The sequence below is a fragment of the Schistocerca gregaria genome, chromosome 5 (assembly GCF_023897955.1).
Source record: "Schistocerca gregaria isolate iqSchGreg1 chromosome 5, iqSchGreg1.2, whole genome shotgun sequence".
NCBI classification, from domain to species: Eukaryota; Metazoa; Arthropoda; class Insecta; order Orthoptera; family Acrididae; genus Schistocerca; species Schistocerca gregaria.
Genome location: NC_064924.1, coordinates 384346669 through 384369019, shown reverse-complemented (window position 1 = coordinate 384369019; position 22351 = coordinate 384346669). Strand labels below are relative to the sequence as shown.

Here is a 22351-nt window from a genome sequence, read left to right as displayed (position 1 = left end):
CAAAGATTCTCAATACCCAGATGATTAAAACAGAACACTGTAAATTTTTTAAAAAACATACCCGACCACTGATGCAACAAGCGAGTATAAATGTTTATTGATCAATTTGTGCTTCATAGATGGAACTTAGCTATAAGATAATCATACGTTTTTCTTTATTTAGTGAGCGTCACGTTCCTCCAGCACTAAAAATATTGAGAAATTTGTGCAGTACGCATATTATGTAGGTTTTCTTAGAAATGCTGTAATACGGTTGCTGCAGTCTTTATGCGTATCTCTCATTCATACCACGTGCCATATTGAAGAATCTAGCACAAAAGTTACTATATAAAATCTCTTCTCTAAAACGCTAGACATTTTGGGATAGTTCATTGCGGTAATTCGAAAGAAACCAAATCCCATTAAAATTGTAAACAACTCAATTATGTTGTCTCTCTGCGTTATCAGTGCCAGTTCTACTTGGAAGTATGTATCCCTGCAGACATGGAACTGAATTTTCAATAGCGTTTAGAATGTGTTTAACATGAAGTAATGAGAGGTAACATAAGCAAGCTAAGAAATTAACTTCATAGCAGAACGACGATTCCCAGGTTGCAAAAAAAGTACTGAATGCATACCGTATTGGCTCCGTCGCTAATGACTGCATCTGAAGCATCATTTCATAAATTACTGATACGGCACAGAAGAACTAATGATTTTAAGTTTGTTTTCTTCTGTCGAATTGGAAAAACAGAGACTGATTCTGTTCAAGAAGTTGGATGTGTAGCTTTCATAAGGATTCTTAAAGAAATATGAAGTATTTTCCTTTTTGCTGCATCTTCCATCCTACACCTGTACATTTGCATGATGTCTAATGGTTTAGGTACGTATTCAATTGACGTTTGTCAAAAGGAAGGAGTATATAATGTTTTAATAACTATCTTAATAGATTATTCCACTTCAGGGTGAAATGCAGACAAGCAGCGTCTTGTTTCACTAACATTTATTCCTGACACCCCGACTTTCGGCTACCAATATATAACAGCTGACAAGCGTCCATAGAAATGCATTAGAGTACAGGAAACCCAACTTCGAAGACTAAAGAAATTGCCGACATATAGAACCTTGGGTCTCGATGTTAGGTATAAAAGTGTTGAATCGAGTACTCATCACAGCTGCTGTCCATCAAACGTTACAGTAGTTGGTGACGGCTTGTATTTTTTTACAGCTTGGTACATTTGTATAGAGGAAGATAAGCACATGAACTAAAATTGTCATTCCGAGGAAAATAACGCCTTGGTAGTGACTTCAATTAGACGAAAACAGTCCACAAAATTCTTCAGATATTCAATGTCTATCGGAAGCAACTCCTTGAATATTAGACTCCCATAGAGCTGCCAGATTGAGGTTGGGGGAGGGTGGCAGGAATGTCGAATGCTACGCGTGGTTTAGATAGGGTGATTTGTGAGCCATTAGAGGTGCGTTAAGGTGCCTGAGGACCATATCCGTGTAGTTCTGTGAACACCGCTGTTGTAATCCTGCAAGAAGGAGTCAGCACCAACAATTTGTTAATATACCAGAATAAATGCGTCAAATTGTAAATGGGTGTGTCGACAGAAGGTTTTTACGTTATTGACTTTTTGGAACTTTATTGTAAGACCCTCTCTTAGTGACCCCATAGCATCCCTGCCACTATCCCCCCCTCCCTTACCCGCTCTCAATCTCACCCCTTGGTTTATTTTATAATTTCACTGTTCCATATTGCTTATATTTTACATACGCACTGTTACACACTGTTAGTGTTTCAACGGAAATTTTTACATAATTATACGTTCTACAGTTTTAACACGACTGCTACTGTCAAACTCATGATATCCCACCACTCCCTCGCTGCTTCCCTTCCCCTTCTCCAATCAGCCTCTCTCGATTACCCCCCCCCCCCCCCTTTTCAAACCCTACCTCCAACATACACCTATTTAAAACATTGACTGCAGTTATAAAATACAATACGCTGATATGTTAGAGTTGGCAAGTCTGGTTGTTCACGCAATTGCTTAGGTAAATTTTACTTGTAAGTACAGTTCTTTTCTTTTCTATTATTGTAAAATATTAGATGGTACATATTTAGTTTTACTTTGTCATAGATCTGAAGATGATCCGGAGTGATCGAAACATGTAATCGAATTTAAAAGGTATGTGCAACTGAGACGGGTCAAAAAATGAGAACTATCTTAAATATCTGTTCTTCTGAAAATTGTCTGAAATGTGCCTGCTTTCAATGACAGCAGGAACTTCTTTCGGGTTTTAAACAGACTGTCGCTGACAATGCTTAACTCCCGTCTACGGTATATTGACGCGAGTAGTACACTGTTCCGTGTACATACGTTGGGAAGTCTGCGTTGATACGCCAAACTATAGAGTATCTTCGTCCACTGTGTGGTCATTCAAACGTCTAAACACGAAAGCTCCTTTCTGTTCTTGCGAACGTTTGGCACCGGTTCTGTACCATCTATAGCGCTCCCAAGCACCATTAAAGCGGTGAGCTTACTTGTGTAAGAGAGACCACCGTATGAGACACGCATTTCAGAGGAAACATTGCGTGGATTCCAGTTGCTAATACAACGTACACAGGGGCACAGAATTGTTATGAATACGATACTGGAGTTTCTGTGTTGTTCACAAGTACGATGCAGTTCCTTCGGACATGCACACATGTCCGAAGGAACATTGCACCGTACTTGTGAAAAACACAGCCACTGCAAAATCGTATTTATCCGCCGACACCGGGCAAGCGACTTACACGTAGAATGTCTTCCCTCTACGGGAATATACATAACGGATGTACGAGTACAGGTTGTGGACACATGGCTGACGCGTACGGAAGTTTGGATCTCACTGTTAATCGTGCTCGGATAGCCAAATACGAGGGCTGGTTCAAAAATGGTTCAAATGGATCTGAGCACTATGGGACTCAACTACTGTGGTCATTAGTCCTCTAGTACTCCTTAGTATTCCTACCCCCACTGTTTATCATCATATCAATGACTGCTACAAAATAAATTTTTCATGTTTGAGTACTTGCCGGCCGCGGTGGTCTCGCGGTTCTAGGCGCTCAGTCCGGAACCGCGCGACTGCTACGGTCGCAGGTTCGACTCCTGCCTCGGGCATGGATGTGTGTGATGTCCTTAGGTTAGTTAGGTTCAAAAATGGCTCTGAGCACTAGTGGACTTAACATCTGTGGTCATCAGTCCCCTAGAACTTAGAACTACTTAAACATAACTAACCTAAGGACATCACACACATCCATGCCCGAGGCAGGATTCGAACCTGCGACCGTAGCAGTCGCACGGTTCCGGACTGCGCGCCTAGAACCGCGAGACCACCGCGGCCGGCTACGAGGGCTGGAACTTTAATAGTGGCAACTATTTATTTACAGCTCTCACAAAAAAGTGTCATCACTTCTGTCTTTATGCTGTTCATCTTCGGAACACAACCTACGACCAGCTTAGAGAGAGAAGTGATGACACTTTCTGCAGGACCCGACCATCATTATGGAGGACAATGCTCAAGCACGTACAGTGTAAGCTGTTACTGATTTCTTTGAATGATGGGACTGCTAAGTGCTATACACCCTACTGCACTCCCCTGACTTAAGCCCTCGTAAGTTCAACTCGATTTCTAAACTGAAGGAAACACTTCACGGCGTCCCCTTAAGAACTGCTACATATTCTCGGGCACTAGACCTCGCCGCACGAACTGTCAATACAGCTGGCACTGTTCAGACTATCCTTCGACTTCCACTTCGCTGGCAATGGGTTATACAAAGTGCTGGTGACTACTTTGAAGGTCAGTAAAACTTTGAAACACGTATCTATTTTGTACGAGCTATAAATAAATAGCTGTCTCTATTAAAATTTGAACCCTCGTAGTAAGGCGACCGCTCGCGATAAGTGGGAAATCCGGGTTCGAGTCCAGGTCCGGGACAAATTTTCACTGTCGTCACTTCATTACACAGCTGATGGTTGTCCACATTCACAACTGCGAATGCATTTCATGTATTATTGTTGTTTATTGCAATGTGAAGAATACACAAATTGACATACGACATGAGGGTTTATGATAACATAGTCACAGTAAGTATGTGTGAGATGGGAGGTGGACACGACAGGTGCCTTTTCTATTTGCACAACGGAGGTAGCGAAGTTGTGTGCGTCATCTGTCCGTTTATCATGTAAATTTTTCTCTATTTGTTCAAATGGCTCTAAGCACTATGGGACTTAACATCTGAGGTCGTCAGTCCCCTTGACTTACAAATACTTAAACCTAACTAACCTAAGGACATCACACACATCCGTGCCCGAGGCAGGATTCGAACCTGCAACCGTAGCTGCATTGCAGCTCCAGACTGAAGCGCCTAGAACCGCTCGGTCAGAGGGCCGGTTTTTCTGTGTGTGTATGTATTTTAACTGTTTAGGTTTCGTATTCTATGATGCGGAAATCGGAGAACAGTCGAGCATTTACGTAGACGAACATTGAAAAAAGTGGCTAAAAATCATACTTACGTTCTCCGTTATTCCAGACGAACAATTGTAAATACACCTCGAAGATTCGATATGGGACTGTCTCACTACTCTTTCTCCGAAGGTATCGTGCTGCGCGTTAATTTACGCGGTACAGTAATAAATGTTGTTGTTGTTGTTGTGGTCTTCAGTCCTGAGACTGGTTTGATGCAGCTCTCCACGTTACTCTATCCTGTGCAAGCTTCTTCATCTCCCAGTACGTACTGCGGCCTACATCCTTCTGAATCTGCTTAGTGTATTCATCTCTTGGTCTCCCTGTAAAATTTTTACCCTCTACTCTGCCCTCCAATACTAAACTGGTGATCCCTTGATGCCTCAGAACATGTCCTACCAACCGATCCCTTCTTCTAGTCAAGTTGTGCCACAAACTCCTCTTCTCCTCAATCCTATTCAGTACCTCCTCATTAGTTATGTGATCTACCCATGTAATCTTCAGCATTCTTCTGTAGCACCAAATTTCGAAAGCTTCTATTCTCTTCTTGTCTAAACTAGTTATCGTCCATGTTTCACTTCCATACATGGCTACACTCCATACATGTACTTTCAGAAACGACTTCCTGACACTTAATCCTATACTCAATGTTAACAAATTTCTCTTCTTCAGAAACGCTTTCCTTGCCATTGCCGGTCTACATTTTATATCCTCTCTACTTCGACCATCATCAGTTATTTTGCTCCCCAAATAGCAAAACTCCTTTACTAGTATCTCATTTCCTAATCTAATTCCCTCAGCATCACCTGACTTAATTCAACTACATTCCATTATCCTCGTTTTGCTTTTGTTGATGTTCATCTTACATCCTCCTTTCAAGACACTGTCCATTCCGTTCAACTGCGCTTCCAAGTCATTTGCTGCCTCTGACAGAATTACAATGTTATCGGCGAACCTCAAAGTTTTTATTTCTTCTCCATGGATTTTAATACCTACTCCGAATTTTTCTTTTGTTTCCTTTACTGCTTGCTCAATATACAAATTGAACAACATCGGGGAGAGGCTACAAATGTAAATAGCCTTTCGCTCCTTGTATTTTACCCCTGCCACCTTCAGAATTTGAAAGAGAGTATTCCAGTCAACATTGTGAAAAGCTTTCTCTAAGTATACAATGCTAGAAACGTAGGTTTGACTTTTCTTAATCTAGCTTCTAATATAAGTCGTAGTGTCAGTATGTCCTCGCGTGTTCCCATATTTCTACGGAATCCAAACTGATCTTCCCCAAGGTCGGCTTCTACCAGTTTTTCCATTCGTCTGTAAAAAATTCGCGTTAGTATTTTGCAGCCGTGGCTTATTAAACTGATAGTTCTGTAATTTTCACATCTGTCAACGCCTGCTTGCTTTGGGATTGGACATACATAAACGGCGACAAATCGTAACTCACAGCATAAATAAAAAGTACGCCGAGCACGAGAAAACAAATTGCGAAGACGTATAACTGACAATAGCATGACGCAGAAGCAGAATCGGTGGAGCGAACGTGTGTGTGCCATAAACGCTCCTCGGCTGCCCGCTTTGCGTGAATTGTGGAAGCTTGTCCCCGGTGATGTTCCGTATCGCTCCGCCTGCGTCACTCCAAACGGGCGGGCCAGCGCGTGGAAGCTGGGGCGCAGCGGGGAGCAGCGGCGCTCGTTCCGCGCGGTTTGTTCCCACACGACCGAGTGAGCGCCAAGTGTTATAGTACTGCGCTTTTCTTCCCGCGAATGCTGGCTCTTATTTGCTCCAACGGGCTGCGCTTTATCGGCATGGCAGTCATTGGTGAATTGTGCTTCCCAGGATATCAGCCGAAAGGGCTTTGGCTCCGAGTGTCGTACGAAAACAACCCCAAACATCAGCGCATGCGAAGGGCGTGCCAGATCATTACGGATAAGCACTTCCCCGAAAAGTCGAAAACACTACAAGATCTGAAATGCAAATCATATTTTACTTTCTACAGACCACACAACCGTGCAAGTGTACAGCATTTATTTTGGTTTGGAGGGAATCTGAAATCGAGTATGTATCTGGAGATACGACGGCATTGACAATGTCGTCCATGATCTCAGTCAGAAATCATTTTTGTTTGGAGAGATACCTAGGAAAATAATTTTCGACGTCATTCAGGAACTACACCGATTTTACTTAATATTTTAACAAAAAAGCATTCTAGACGCAATAAATTATTTATTTTTAATTTAGGTAACTGGTTTCGGTCTATATTTGGTGACAGGTATCAGTTGGTACTAAAGCAGCTCCGGGAACGAGCTCCTCATGTCGTCTGAAGCCTCTTTTCTGGAGATTGTTGTGTAGACCTAAACCGGTTGCCACAATGAAATATAAATAATTTATTGCGATCTGGACTACTCTTTTGTTCAAAATCTTGGAATGTTTAAGAACTCGTGTAATGAACACTTTCGACATCTTTTTTCTATGCTAAAACACATGCAACGCATATTGTTGTGAGTAACCCTAACTTTTTTAATTACTGGTGCTATTTGGCGGTGCAAAAACCTGCACTTTCTCTTATCATTATGTCATATGTAACAAATGCTCTAGTCTGCAACAAACTAGCATTAGATGTAAATATTTCTTAACGTGTAAACTGCCTGTAAATTTAAATTGTTCCCACTCAATACTTGTAATTTAACAAACTGAACATCTTGCTCTAATTTTCACACGCAGGGCGAATTTTTATGGGAGACTAGCATAACAAAATTTCAGTTAAACACGACAGAAATTCCCATGCAAGGTGTAGTTTCATTGAAAAGAAGTAAGTTGCGATGCTTACATATGTAGTTTAAGATAAACTGTAGAGTAGATGGCGTCCCGTTTGTGTTACTGTGATAAATGAGATACACGCACAATTTAAATCGAAGGCGTTTCATGGTCATTCTCGCATCACTTGACAAGCGAAATCTGCCGGCCATCTACGAAGTCCCAAAGGATGACTCTTCCTGTGGCATTCTTTGTACTGCAACAGTTCACACGTGTAAAACGTGCTTAGCATTAATGACCTTGGATTGAGTTCATAGCAGTGTCTTATCACCATAGAGTACCAAGAAATATTCTGGTACTCCATTGTTCATATTAAATAGCAATAGGAGACTGTAAGGTAAACGATTATTTTCTGTTGAAAAGTACATCAATGAAATAAGAAATGTATTAGTTGAAAGGCCCAACACGTGAGTGTTAAGGAAAATTCATCTTATCTTATCCGTAATAGAATCGCAAAGCCACGAAATTTTCACAAATAACACAGTAAGTAGAGTGTGGAGAAGTTTACTTTTGTGAAGTAGTGATAAGATGGCGAACTGTAGCAGAGGGAGGGATTGTGGCAGGGATAACAAGGTATCGTCGAACTTCTACAAATGCACGCTTGAGTAAAAAAAGGAACTTGACATTTCCATATTCTGTCAATCTAGAAAAGCACACATACGTACTTTCCTTTGTTTATCGAAAATAATCCAAATAACTTAGTGAAAACAACGTTTTGTTGTTGTCTTCCTGTTGCTGTCTTGCAGAAAAAGTTTCTGGTTCTACAGTTTTGAGTAAATTGGATCAGATACAAGTATTTCATTTCTATTGAAAGATTTTTTGAAGAAAATGGAAATTTCCTGTGGTGACCATACCTCTTGTTCCAGCAAAGGTGCTGGTGGTTTACTCTATTTCATCTTCAGAAAGGTATCTCTCGTGTTCTTCATAGCTCCGTCCTCTGATGTTGGCTTCACGTAGAAAGCATTGTAAACAGGCACTATATGAGAAGAAGTCTCTTGAGGCTATTCAGCTTTGCTGATTCCCTCTCTTGCTACTTCTGCCTTCTACGTACTCCACTGATGAGCGAGTTTCAGTTTTCCCGTTCGTCTTTCATTTCTAATCTGCTTATTAACTGTTTTTTTTGTCAAGAGCCTTATTTGTTTTGGAATGAGGAAAAACAGAATAAAATCTTCATTAAAACATTTCTCTATGCAGATAGAGTTTTAAGACCTAATTACAGCAGGCCAAAGGACAAGGATGGTACACAACAATGGAAGAACACGGTGTCTTTACGTTTCATTAGTAAGGTTACAGATCGAATCGGCAAAATTTTGCTGAAACATAAAGTGAAACCGGTATTCAAACCTCCCAGAAAATAGGACAAGTACTTCGCTCTGTTAAAGATAGAAGACCATCATTATCATGTAGCAGTGTTCATAAAATTCCGTGTACCTATGGCAAGGTCTATATTGGTACTACGAAAAGAAGTGTGAATACGAAGGTAAAGGAGCATAAAAGTCTTTGCCGACTGGGTAAAATAGATAAATCGGCCGTTGCGGAACATGGACTTCAGTCCGGTGACCATGTAGTTAAGTTTTCTAAAACTACAGTTTTAAGTGCTACCACGAACTATTATCCACGACTGTATAGGGAGGCTATTGAAATTTATAAACTTGAAGATAATTTTAATAGAAAAGAAGAGGCCTTGAAATCGAGATATGGGCAGTGGCGTTACAGAATCGGTAAGTGATTTTTATCTATGACTGACTATTATCGATAGTTATATTTTATCTTTGACTAGTTTTCTCTGCTACTACGTGCAAGCTAGACCACGCCCACTTTACTCAGTATTTAGGCCGCTCTCCGACGTCCGACTCGTCAGTCGACAGGACTCAACAGGACCAGCCATACCTCTGAGGATGTCCAACGTAGTATTGGACGAAACGTTAGGAATAGAAGTATTCCATGGACCACGGCCATATAACCCGGAAGAATTATCAACAACTGTAATGAAGATGCGTTCCAAGCAGAGAGCTGTCATTAATTTTGTTTCTTGGCGGAGAACCAGAGCATCGCAGATATTCGTAGGCGAGTGCAGAATGTCAAAATACAGAAGCCTCGTACGACAAAAAGGCCGCGCAAACCTATCCGATCTCCCACGCGACGGCAAGCCGCACACAACTGTGACTTCTGCAGTGTTGAACGAGCATACACTTTCATTCGAGGTAATCGACGGATCACAGACAAACACCTCGCTGCTCAACCGAACGTCTCTGTCGTTAGTGCTGACGCATTCCTCCACCAGTTGTGGTAGCCAAAGGTGTTTGCCTGCTGGGTTCCTCGACGCCTAACGGAAGACCATAAAGAGAAACGGTGGACTATCCGTGCGGAATTGCTTGCGCGTTACGAGGCTGATCGTGAAAATTTTTTGTCGAATGTCATCACAAGTTATGGAACAGGGGTTCATCACTTCGAATCGGAAACAAAGAGACAGTCGATGGAGCTGTGCCACACAAACTTTCCTCCGAAGAAAAGATTCACAGCCAACCCCGACAGACGGTAAAATCGTGGCGTCGGTCTTCTGTGAGTCTGAAGGGGTTACTCTGTTTTATGTCCTCCATCATGGTGTAACGATCAACTCTGAAGTGTATTGTGCTACCCTCAGCAAACTGAAGAAACTACTTCAGCGTGAACATCACCACAAAAGTCCAAACGAACTTCTCCTTCTCCATGGCAATCCAAGGCCTCGAACAAGTCTGCGCAAGCTAGAGGCGCTCACAAACCTTTATTGGACTTTCTTCCTCATCCGAACCTACAGCCTCGCACTTCACGACTCCCATCTGTTTGGTACGTGGGAAGCAGTACGTGGGCGACACCGAGGTCATTGATGCAGCAAGACGGCTCCAACACCTATATGTAGAGTGGTACCGTCCTCCCAGTAAGGTGGCGTAAGGCCGTCGCATTGAACACACGTTGAAAAATAAGGTTTTTTAGTCAAAATGGTGGAGAATAATATGGTAAAAAGGAATCCTGAATAATACCAACCTGCTTTCAGAAAAAAATGTGTTGCATTACTTATTTTAGGCCTCTCGTTTGTTTATCACATGTATGGTAAACAGCACTTGTTTCTACCTCACGAAAGATGAAATTTAAGTATATGACATAAAGAGCACAGATGCCTTTTTCCCCAATATATCTAAACCAGCAGTATCGGAAAATAAAGAAGGGCTCGCTTCAACTGTTAATTAAATTTGGCCAGTGGCGTTTCCACACGCGTGCAAAGCAAACAGAGATAGTAACAAGTGGGATCTGCCGGCGGCAGCGGCAGCAGCAGCAGGGTTCAGCATCAGTAATGTGTGGGCGAGCTCGGCTCAGCCCGGCCGGCTGCAGATCGATGGGATAAACGCAGCCCCCCGAGCTGGCCGGCGCGGCTTCTGCTGCGTGTATTTCCGCCTCTCTGACAGCAGACCGCGCTGCCACTCACGGAACGTGGTCGGGCGGCCGCCATTGGGGGTGGTTAATTAGAAAACGGACGCCGCGCAGCGGTCAGGGGGCGCGCCTATTTGCGTGCGCCGCCGCCGCTGGCCCCCCCTCGCGTGCGTTCTTAGCCGCCCCCGCCGCCAGCGCTGCAATAATACACGCAGTTTTGTGTCAGGGCCAGGCGCGGCATTCACGCGCAAACAGCCCGGGGTGGAGCGGCTGTTTGTTCTGCGGGATTGGCTACACGCAAGGGGATTCTTCGTCCGCCCGGCGATCTGGACTTGACGCGCGTCTCTAACGCGATTGTTTCCGCGGGACAAGGAGACGCCTGTTGCTGCGTCTATATACACGTATACAGACGTCTCTCGCGGGCTGTTGTTGGTATTCCGAGACGACAGGGATCGTACTCTGCGCAAAAATAATTTTACCGCTATACATTCTACACCAGATTGTTTTCTTTCCTTTACCTGTACAAAATAAAAATCTGGAGTAGGAGTTAACATCCATGGAGAAGAAATAAAAACTGTGAGGTTTGTCGAAGACATTGTAATTTCGTCAAATACAGCAAAGGACCTTTAAGAGCTGTCGAACGGAATGGACTGTGTCTTGAAAGGAGGATATAAGATGAACAACAAAAGGAAAACGAGGATAACGGAATGTAGTCGGATTAAATCAGGTGATGCCAAATGACGTAGATTAGAAACTCAGACACTTAAAGTAGTATATGAGTTCTGCTATCTGGGGAGGAAAATAGCTGATTATGAACGAAGGTGAGAGGATATAAAATGTAGACTGGCTATGGCAAGGGCAGCGTTTCTGAAGAAGAGAGAGATTTGTTAATATTGAGTATAGATTTCTCAGGAAGTCCTTTTTGAAAGTATTTGTATGGAAGTGAAACGTGGACGATAAATAGTTTAGACAAGAAGAGGAGGAGGAGGAGATTAGCGTTTAACGTACCGTCGACTACGAGGTCATGAGAGAAGGAGCACAAGCTCGGATTTGGGAAGGATTGGGAAGGAAATCGGCCGTGCCCTTTCAAAGGAACCATCTCGGCATTTGCCTGAAACGATTTAGGGAAATCACGGAAAACCTAAATCAGGATGGCCGGAGACGGGTTTGATCCGTCGTCCTCTAGACAAGAAGAGAATAGAAGCTTTCGAAACGTTGTGCTACAGAAAAATGTTGAAATTAAGTGGGTAGATCACGTAACTAACGAGGAGGTACTGAATAGAATTGGGGAGAAGAGGAATTTGTGGCACAACGTGACCAGAAGAAGTGATCGGTTGGTACGCAACGTTCTGAGGTATCAAGGGATCACCAATTTAGTACTGGAAGGATGCGTGGAGGGTAAAAATGATAGAGGGAGGCCAAGAGATGAATATACTAAGCAGATTCAGAAGGATGTAGGTTGCAGTAGTGACTCAGAGATGAAGAGACATGCACAGGATAGAGTAGCATGGAGAACTGCGTCAAACCAGTTTCTGGACTGAAGACCACAACAACAACAACCAAACTGTTTCCAAGATGGAAGGTACTGTATTTCACCTATTTGGCCTCTCTGGATTTATCAGTATGGTGCATGGTATTACTGTGATATCTCATTATAATAATCCAATAAAGCCATCCACTTTTGGTTGTAATCGGTGCTGTTAAATCTTAATGGTTGAGGGTCGAGGTCCATGAAACATTTTTTCCTGGCATTTCGCCCAGAGTTGGATGTGTTCAAAGACTCTCCTTGTTTCGCTGAGTCTTACTTAGTAACGAGTTGGACGTCGGAGAGCGACATAAATACTGTGACAATGGGACACCCTAGAAGAATACACGTCATAATATTTTTCAAAAATAAAACTCGTCGATCTGTTGCATCGAAAGTAAAACCTACGGATTCTGTAGAGGTACTGTCCGTACATAATTAAGATTTATACTCATTTCCGTTGCGCCATAAATCACTTCTCTCCACGAGTACATTAAATACTTCACCATTAGTTATCCAATCTAATCATCTGTAGCATTACTTTTCAAAGCTTCATTTGTCTTCTTGTCTGTATCACAGCACAGCAATCAGTCGTACTTTTTCGCAGGTTTTATGTGGCAAATCCAGATTTTGGCTAGTGCCTAGCCATTATCAATGCGTATTTTCTAGTCTCAATACATGTCGGTTCCCTGTCGTTCGGGCGTCACTCACAGTTCTGTGACAGAGACCCGGACATTAGGGAACTGACATGTATTGAAACTAGAAAATATGCATTGATAATGGCCAGGCACTATCCGAAATCTGGAATTGCCAAGTAAGACCTACAAAAAAAGGACGACTGATTGCTGTGCTCTATCATTTATAAATCAGATCACGGTCGCAGACTGCACCCACGTTCGTAAGGGAAGGTGACCTGACGATCATTCCATAACAGTTCTGTATTTTGTCAATTACACTGTCAGTTAGCCTTCCCTTCTCATCCAACCCTTCGCCATCAATAATGTTTTTGTTTTCTGTACGAAGCTTTCAGTCGTCGAAGTCTTGATCTCATTCGTTTCTGTACGTGTCCAATACATCCAAATTTCTTCACTACAACATAATCACCGTAAGGCTTCAGTTCTTGAATGTGCTTGAAACTTTTGGAATCACCGCCACCAAGGTAATTAACATATCGCACTTTATCATACGCAACAGAACGCTGAAATGTATTAGCAACATCAGCTACTTCCATTCCTCCACTAGTGCCATTATAGTTAACTGTGCTATTATTTTGATGTGGACTTTTTTTATGTGGACACCTACAATATTTAGATATTACTGCTACATCTGAAACTTTCCCTGTATATATACTGGTTGCAACTACTACACCTGAAGAGATGTGTGGCCCCGTTCATGCCAGGTACCATCGAATGCTGTATTCAAGTCTCTATTATCGAATGCTGTATTCAAGTCTCTATTACCACTGTTTTCTGGTACTGGCCTTCCACACCCTTCTTCATAGAGTCTATAAAGACTTTTCTACTTTAGACTCTATAAATCAATTACAGTTCTTAAACTTGGTTGGAGGATTTGGAATATTCATAACATCACAGAAAACTGCACCTGCAGTAGCAATCATACCAATTGTTTTTTTGTCATTAGTCTACTGACTGGTTTGATGCGGCCCGCCACGAATTTCTTTACTGTGCTAACCTCTTCATCTCAAAGTAGCACTTGCAACCTACGTCCTCAATTATTTGCTTGACGTATTCCAATCTCTGTCTTCCTCTACAGCTTTTGCCCTCTACAGCTCCCTCTAGTAGCATGGAAGTCATTCCCTCATGTCTTAGCAGATGTCCTATCATCCTGTCCCTTCTCCTTATCAGTGTTTTCCACATATTCCTTTCCTCTCCGATTCTGCGTAGAACCTCCTCATTCCTTACCTTATCAGTCCACCTAATTTTCAACATTCGTCTATAGCACCACATCTCAAATGCTTCGATTCTCTTCTGTTCCAGTTTTCCCACAGTCCATGTTTCACTACCATACAATGCTGTACTCCAGGCGTACATCCTCAGAAATTTCTTCCTCAAATTAAGGCCGGTATTTGATATTAGTAGACTTCTTTTGGCCAGAAATGCCTTTTTGACATAGCGAGTCTGCGTTTGATGTCCTCCTTGCTCCGTTCGTCATTGGTTATTTTACTGCCTAGGTAGCAGAATTCCTTAACTTCATTGACTTCGTGACCATCAATCCTGATATTAAGTTTCTCGCTGTTCTCATTTCTACTACTTCTCATTACCTTCGTCTTTCTCCGATTTACTCTCAAACCATACTGTGTACTCATTAGACTGTTCATTCCGTTCAGCAGATCATTTAATTCTTCTTCACTTTCACTCAGAATAGCAATGTCATCAGCGAATCGTATCATTGATATCCTTTCACCTTGTATTTTAATTCAACTTCTGAACCTTTCTTTTGTTTCCAGCATTGCTTCCTCGATGTACAGATTGATCGTCCACTCTTATTATTCCCTCTTGGTTGTTGTACATATTGTATATGACCCGTCTCTCCCTATAGCTTACCCCTACTTTTTTTCAGAATCTTGAAGAGCTTGCACCATTTTATATTGTCGAACGCTTTTTCCAGGTCGACAAATCCTATGAACGTGTCTTGATTTTTCTTTAGCCTTGCTTCCATTATTAGCCGTAACGTCAGAATTGCCTCTCTCGTGCCTTTACTTTTTCTAAAGCCAAACTGATCGTCACCTAGCGCATTCTCAATTTTCTTTTCCATTCTTCTGTATATTATTCTTGTAAGCAGCTTCGATGCATGAGCTGTTAAGCTGATTGTGCGATAATTCTCGCTCTTGCCAGCTCTTGCCGTCTTCGATTTGTGTGGATGATGCTTTTCCGAAAGTCAGATGGTATGTCACCAGACTCATATATTCTACACACCAACGTGAATAGTCGTTTTGTTGCCACTTCCCCTAATGATTTTAGAAATTCTGATGGAATGTTATCTATCCCTTCTGCCTTATTTGACCGAAAGTCCTCCAAAGCTCTTTTAAATTCCTATTCTAATACTGGATCCCCTATCTCTTCTAAATCGACTCCTGTTTCTTCTTCTATCACATCAGACAAATCTTCACCCTCATAGACGCTTTCAATGTATTCTTTCCACCTATCTGCTCTCTCCTCTGCATTTAACAGTGGTATTCCCGTTGCACTCTTAATGATACTACCGTTGCTTTTAAGGTTGTTTTGACTTTCCTGTATGCTGAGTCTGTCCTTCCGACAATCATATCTTTTTCGATGTCTTCACATTTTCCCTGCAGCCATTTCGTCTTAGCTTCCCTGCACTTCCTATTTATTTCATTCCTCAGCGACTTGTATTTCTGTATTCCTGATTTTCCCGCAACATGTTTGTACTTCCTCCTTTCATCAATCAACTGAAGTATTTCCTCTATTACCCATGATTTCTTCGCAGCTACCTTCTTTGTACCTATGTTTTCCTTCCCAATTTCTGTGATGGCCCTTTTTAGAGACGTCCATTCCTCTTCAACTGTGTTGCCTATTGCACTATTCCTTATTGCTGTATCTATAGCGTTAGAGAACTTCAAACGTATCTCGTCATTCCTTAGAACTTCCGTATCCCACTTATTAGCGTATTGATTCTTCCTGACTAATGTCTCGAACTTCAGCCTACTATTCATCACTACTATATTGTGATCTGAGTCTATATCTGCTCCTGGGTATGCCTTACAATGCAGTATCTGATTTCGGAATCTCTGTCTGACCATGATGTAATCTAGTTGAAATCTTCCCGTATCTCCCGGCCTTTTCCAAGTATACCTCTTCCTCTTGTGATTCTTGAACAGGGTATTCGCTATTACTAGCTGAAACTTGTTACAGAACTCAATTAGTCTTTCTCCTCTTTCATTCCTTGTCCCAAGCCCATATTCTCCTGTAACCTTTTCTTCTTCTCCTTCCCCTACAACTGCATTCCAGTCGCCCATGACTATTAGATTTTCGTCCCCCTTTACATACTGCATTACCCTTTCAATATCCTCATACACTTTCCCTATCTGTTCAGCTTGCGACGTCGGCATGTATACCTGAACTATCGTTGTCGGTGTTGGTCTGCTGTCGATTCTGATTAGAACAACCCGGTCACTCAACTGTTCCTATTCATAACGAATCCTGCACCTGTTATACCAATTTCTGCTGCTGTTGATATTACCCGATACTCATCTGATCAGAAATCCTTGTCTTCCTTCCACTTCACTTCACTGACCCCTACTATATCTATATTGAGCCTTTGCATTTCCCTTTTCAGATTTTCTAGTTTCCCTACCACGTCAAGCTTCTGACATTCCACGCCCCGACTCGTCGAACATTATCCTTTCGTTGATTATTCAATCTTTTTCTCATGGTAACCTCCCCCTTGGCAGTCCCCTCCCGGAGATCCGAATGGGGGCTATTCCGGAATCTTTTGCCAATGGAGAGATCATCATGACACTTCTTCAACTACAGGCCACATGTCCTGTGGATACACGTTACGTGTCTTTGATGCAGTGGTTTCCATTGCCTTCTGCCTCCTCATGTCGTTGATCATTGCTGATTCTTCCGCCTTTAGGGGCAATTTCCCACCCCTAGGACAAGAGAGTGTCCTGAACCTCTATCCGCTCCTCCGCCCTCTTTGACAAGGCCGTTGGCAGAATGAGGCTGACTTCTTATGCCGGAAGTCTTCGGCCGCCAATGCTGATACCAATTGTACGGAAAGCATAAACAAATTTAATGTTGTGTTCATAGACTTTGCTAACATTTTCTTCATTTGGAGTTACAGAAATACTGTTCCAAAAAGTTGTCATGTATGAAGACTTACCACACTTCAGTTCCATTTCACTGGCAAGTCCTGCGTGATTTTTATAGAGATTTTCAGACCGACTTCACTACACTGAATACATCTTACTCAGTTCGTAAAAATTCCGCTGAGAACGGACATATCAAATATTTAATTCACATTCAATTCGCTTATAAAACATTCAAATTTGCCACTAACTGAACCAAGCTTCCTCTACAAAGTACTTTCTTTCTCACTTTCATTGCAGTGGGCAGGTGTACCAGCAAGGTTAGGTTCACACACTTGGTTATCGCGTTTATTGTTTACAGTAATAACGCCTATCCTCGGCTTTCCAACCTTTCTCCTTTTCTAAAAAGCCTTCAGATGATTTCTAGCCATTTTACGTTTAACCTTTATTATCCTTCAATAAAACAGAGACTTCAATGAACAGAATTTACTACGAATATTTTCAGGCTTACAAGAGCGTAAATAAACATGAAACACACGATAATCCAACTGGTGATACATTTCGAACTATCACCGGTTAGCTTCAACACTTACTTTGTAACAATTATTTTCTGTCACATCACTAAAATGTACATGATGAGCATGTAGATTCATGATTACAACTTTTGATAGCAGTTTACTAGCGCCACCGTGGGTCATGTCCATGCAGAATATATTTCAAAAATATTTTAAAAATAGTTATAATCTTCTGAACTGAATAAATTGTACATAGATTGAAAGGGGAAAGTCTGTAGATTTTTAAAATACAAAAAAGTAAAAATTAAACATGTCATGATTTTGAACCTTTCCGGAGCGCCTTAATAGATCAGAAAATGTTCAAGCACTCTAATGGTTGCATCGACACATACAGAGGTTTCATACTGTGTACAGTAATAAAAACACAGTTACTTCTAGACTCTCCATCATCTTTACACATTAGGTATTTCTGAAGGCTGTGATCGTCATTGTACGTTAAAATGAAAAAAAGTGTCGTTTACTTACAAAAGGCCTTTTTCGTCTGTAATAATGACATTTAATTTTATCCTCAGTGGATTTCTGGGATAGTATACAGTTCTTTTCTATACGTTGATCAAAGGTTTATAACATTTCTATCCTAATTTTTTACAAATATACTCATTTTCTTGCTTGTGCTGACGATTTCTGGTTTTCCTGTCATGTCGTCACAGGTTGAAAAAAAATCTCTCGCACTTATGGAAATTTAACACATTCACGTCATTATTCATTTTCTTGCTTTCTCAGACCTCAGTTCAATAAACTCGAAAAAAGTTCCCAGAATGAGATTTTTCACTCTGCAGCGGAGTGTGCGCTGATATGAAACTTCCTGGCAGATTAAAACTGTGTGCCGGACCGAGACTCGAACTCGGGACCTTTGCCTTTCGCGGGCAAGTGCTCTACCAACTGAGTTACCCAAGCACGACTCACGCCAGGTCCTCACAGCTTTGCTTCTGCCAGTACCTTGTCCCCTACCTTCCGAACTTTACAGAAGCTTTCCTGCGAAAGGCAAAGCTCTCGAGTTCGAGTCTCGGTCCGGCACACAGTTTTAATCTGCCAGGAAGTTTCGAAAAAAGTTGTTAAGAAGTACCTGTAATCTCACTCCATGAAGAGGACCTAATCTGAATCAGTTGTATCCAAATGCAGATACGATTTTGATACTTCTACATACTCCTACAGATTCTGTATCCACTCTGGCCCAGATGAGATAGTGATCCTTGCCTGATGACCTGGCTGCCGTGCAAAGATAAACCATAATAAACCGTAACTAAAAGAAGATAAATATGTTAGGGCGACGACAGAGTATCGATATTATAGCTGCTTGATTAGGTACAATTACTAATACTTCAAATGACTGGGGTCAACGAGTAGTTTAGCCCTTAGGATGAAGTATTTCGATTCAAAATCGATTACTTATGGATGAATGGGTTTATCTGTAACACCTTTTGAGCACGCTACAATGGTCAAATTGGCCCAGTAAATAATGTTTTCAGTGTATTTTACTTCAAATGAGAGAAAACGTGTTGTGAACATAGTTCCGCGTAGTCAGCGCATACACAACTTTCCCACTAGAGCGCGCCCTGCTAAGCACAACAGCGCAGGCGCAGCGCTCGTCTGTCTCTGCACTACGAGGTGGCGCTGCCTTAGAGACGGACCAAATTCTACTTTCGCCGATCCGCGTATTAATATGTAACGCAGCCAATGAGATTGCTGCTAATGTAGAACCTTTTCTACTCGCGGATCACACTCATGCAATTATACTTGAACGTGCGAGGTATTGTAACCAGTGTACAGACCTCCGATTAGTCGGTCTGCATTTGTCTCCATTAGTCTGTACCAGTCTGCATTAGTCTGTACCAGTCTATAGTCAAGTTTCAGTCTGCGCCTAATAAGATTACCATATTCCTGTACATAGCCATGAAGAGAAATGTATAGACACTTTGTCAAGTATCAGAAATATGTGAGAATAAGATTAACATGCCAAGACCAAAGGAAGTTCAAATTGTCACTTGTAAACAGCATCCAGAATCAAGTTACGTAAGGTCTATGCTTTTTATTATTTTAATAAATGTGTGTGAAAATTAATCAAGTTCTGTTTAAAGTTGGTCACTGTCAATCTGCTACTCTAAGCGTGCAAGTGGAATTTCTACTGTCTGACCTAATGGCAGAAGATAAAACACGCCACGATAAGACCACGAGACATATTGCCGACACTCGCCTACTTCGTTAGAGCGACAAGTCAAATAATCTGATGGTGTGTGTACCGAAGGTCTTACAGTACGCACACCACAAAACGCTTTGAAAAAAAAGTGTGAAAATAAGAATGAGACATAAATGAAATTAAAAAAGGAGAGAGGACCGAGTTGTAACTCTTCCGTGACATTGCGTGCTATAAACATGTGAGCAAACAACGAACTGTAACACACATTTTTCAACGCAGGGAAGCAACTGCTGTCGTTCAGTTAGCGGCACGCACTGTCGGCAGTTCTTCGGAATGAAGCCCTCAGTTCGCCTCGCGTCAGTGCCCTTGCGGCGCCTACCACGGCACAGGGCACGAGGCTCGCTTCCCCCACTTAGCTGCGCCCTTATTGCCTCGTTAGCGACACGGCGGCTCGAGTGGTTCGGTGGCCTCGTGTGAACCGCGCCCATTCTGGCAGGTGGAGCGTGACTTTCGCCGAGCGGATTCATTACGCATATTGGGCTTGCGCGCCGCCTGGAGTACCCGGCCGCTGATTAAAAAGGCGTCGCGTGCGTGTACTGCGCCCGGCAAAAGGTGTGCGTCGACACCCATCGATTCTCGTCCCCACTAAAAGCTCCTCTCTGGCTCTCTTTCCCTCGTTCCCTTCCGGTGGATTTAATATTTCGCACCCGCCGATAAATTTACGGCTTTCGAAATCTTTTAAAGGCTGGAGCTCCGGCACGTATTCCATCACGCGTGCCCTCCGTTGCGATTTACAGAAAGGGGTCTATGTTGCAGTCAGTTTCTAACGACTTCTTCTGCTAATTATTTTGTAATATTTTGAAAGTTTACCTATATTTCGCATTGCGAAGGGAAAATGCACAATTTTTTTGCTATTTCATATCCAACAAATTAGCTGCACGTGCTCTTAGTTGTGCAACTGCAACTGATGATACCTTGATATCATTGATATAGGGGAATTTTTATATGTAAATTAAGAAAAAAAGAAAAAACTAACAAAAATTATTTAAAAAATTTTCAAAAAAGTTATTATAGTAACTTAATTATGTTGTTAAATTAACTTAATTATGTCATGTATTGGAAAATTTGACTCGTTCCACCTCATTACGAAATATCGTACTCATGGTCCATCGAACTAGTTTTAATCTAATCTAATCTTGTTATATTTTGATATGATTCAAGAAATGATTGGCCAATGCTCATTACATGGCATCCAGTTAACACACATTTTACCAACGAACAAATATTGATCTACTCCATCATTTTTCGTACGTGCGTTCTGGACAGCATATTTCCCATATTTCGACTATCTTCAACGTGATTCTAAGACCGAATCAAAAGCACTTGATACAAAGATATACCGTGGAGAAAGTGCGTGTCCATCAAAGACAAGAACTTTGGCTCAAGACTGAGGTGGCGCAGTGGTTAGCACACTGGACTCGCATTCGGGAGGACGGTGGTTCAAACCCGCGTCCGGCCATCCTGATTCAGGTTTTCCTTTTTTTCCCTTAATCGCTTCAGGCAAATTTCGGGAGGTTTCTGTTGAAAGGACATGGCCGACTTCCTTCCCCATCTTTCCATAATCCGATAGGACCGATGACCTCGATGTTCGATCCTCTCCCCTGAATCAACCTAACATCCAGAGCGTCCTGGATAAAACTTCTTGCGTCTAATAATAAAAAGTAGATAGTGCCGAGTCAACAAATCCACAGTGCTTACGAATTATGTGGTTAATCTTTAAAATGGACAGCATGTGTTGAAATGCCACGTAGCAAAGACTCAGAACATTAACTCTACTCCATGCGCAGAGGTGGTGAATGGTTTCTTTGACTTGTCGAGCTGGAAACTCTCGTCTCAGTTCAGCACATTGTCTACCAATTTGGATTCCACAGCTTCCTTGACCACTGAGGATGTAGATAGTATCCGTTGTAGCCAGGATCTTGACTTCCCCACACTCCAAGAAATGCCCAGCGGAATGAAGTGCCACGGTGGATTCGTTGGGCTGCAGAAGCGAGTGTTTCTCTGGTGTTCTATACATCTTTCTTGTCTAGTACGTATTGTTTGTCTTGTGTAGCTTTTACCACACTGGCGAGGAAGTAAATGCCAGATTTTCTTGGAAGTATATAATCTTTTACAGGTTCCAGAAGATTAGTTGTTACTTTGGTGGAGGGGACCAAACAGCGAGGTCATCGGTCTCAAGATTTCAGAAGAGATGGCGCCCTGTCTGGCAGTCTTCTTCATTATTATGGCAGTATTTGAAAAAACATGTTTGTATAGCCATTTTTACTGAATCCATTTTCCCGATGTTGCAAGTGGTTCCGTAGGCAGCCAGCGCTACGTCGGCCCTAAGTGCAGGAGTTGTCACATATTTGGAAAACATCAGAAACACAACACATTACCATGCCCAATACAATACAGGAGAACTGTTAGCTTTCAAAATAGCTACAAGTAGTCTCAGAAATGATAAATAGAGATCTAGTAAGACTTTCAATCTTTTACTATTATTCCTACATGACAGGAGCGATTTCAGATGACGATAGTGGACATGGATAACGGTCACGCACCGTAGA

General features: G+C 42.0%; 1 protein-coding gene across 6 annotated transcripts in view; it reads left to right on the top strand.

The window, feature by feature from the left end:
* Positions 1-22351, top strand: part of LOC126273198 (band 4.1-like protein 4) — a 1244225-nt gene that overhangs the window by 833071 nt on the left and 388803 nt on the right. The gene's annotated exons all lie outside the window — the stretch shown is intronic.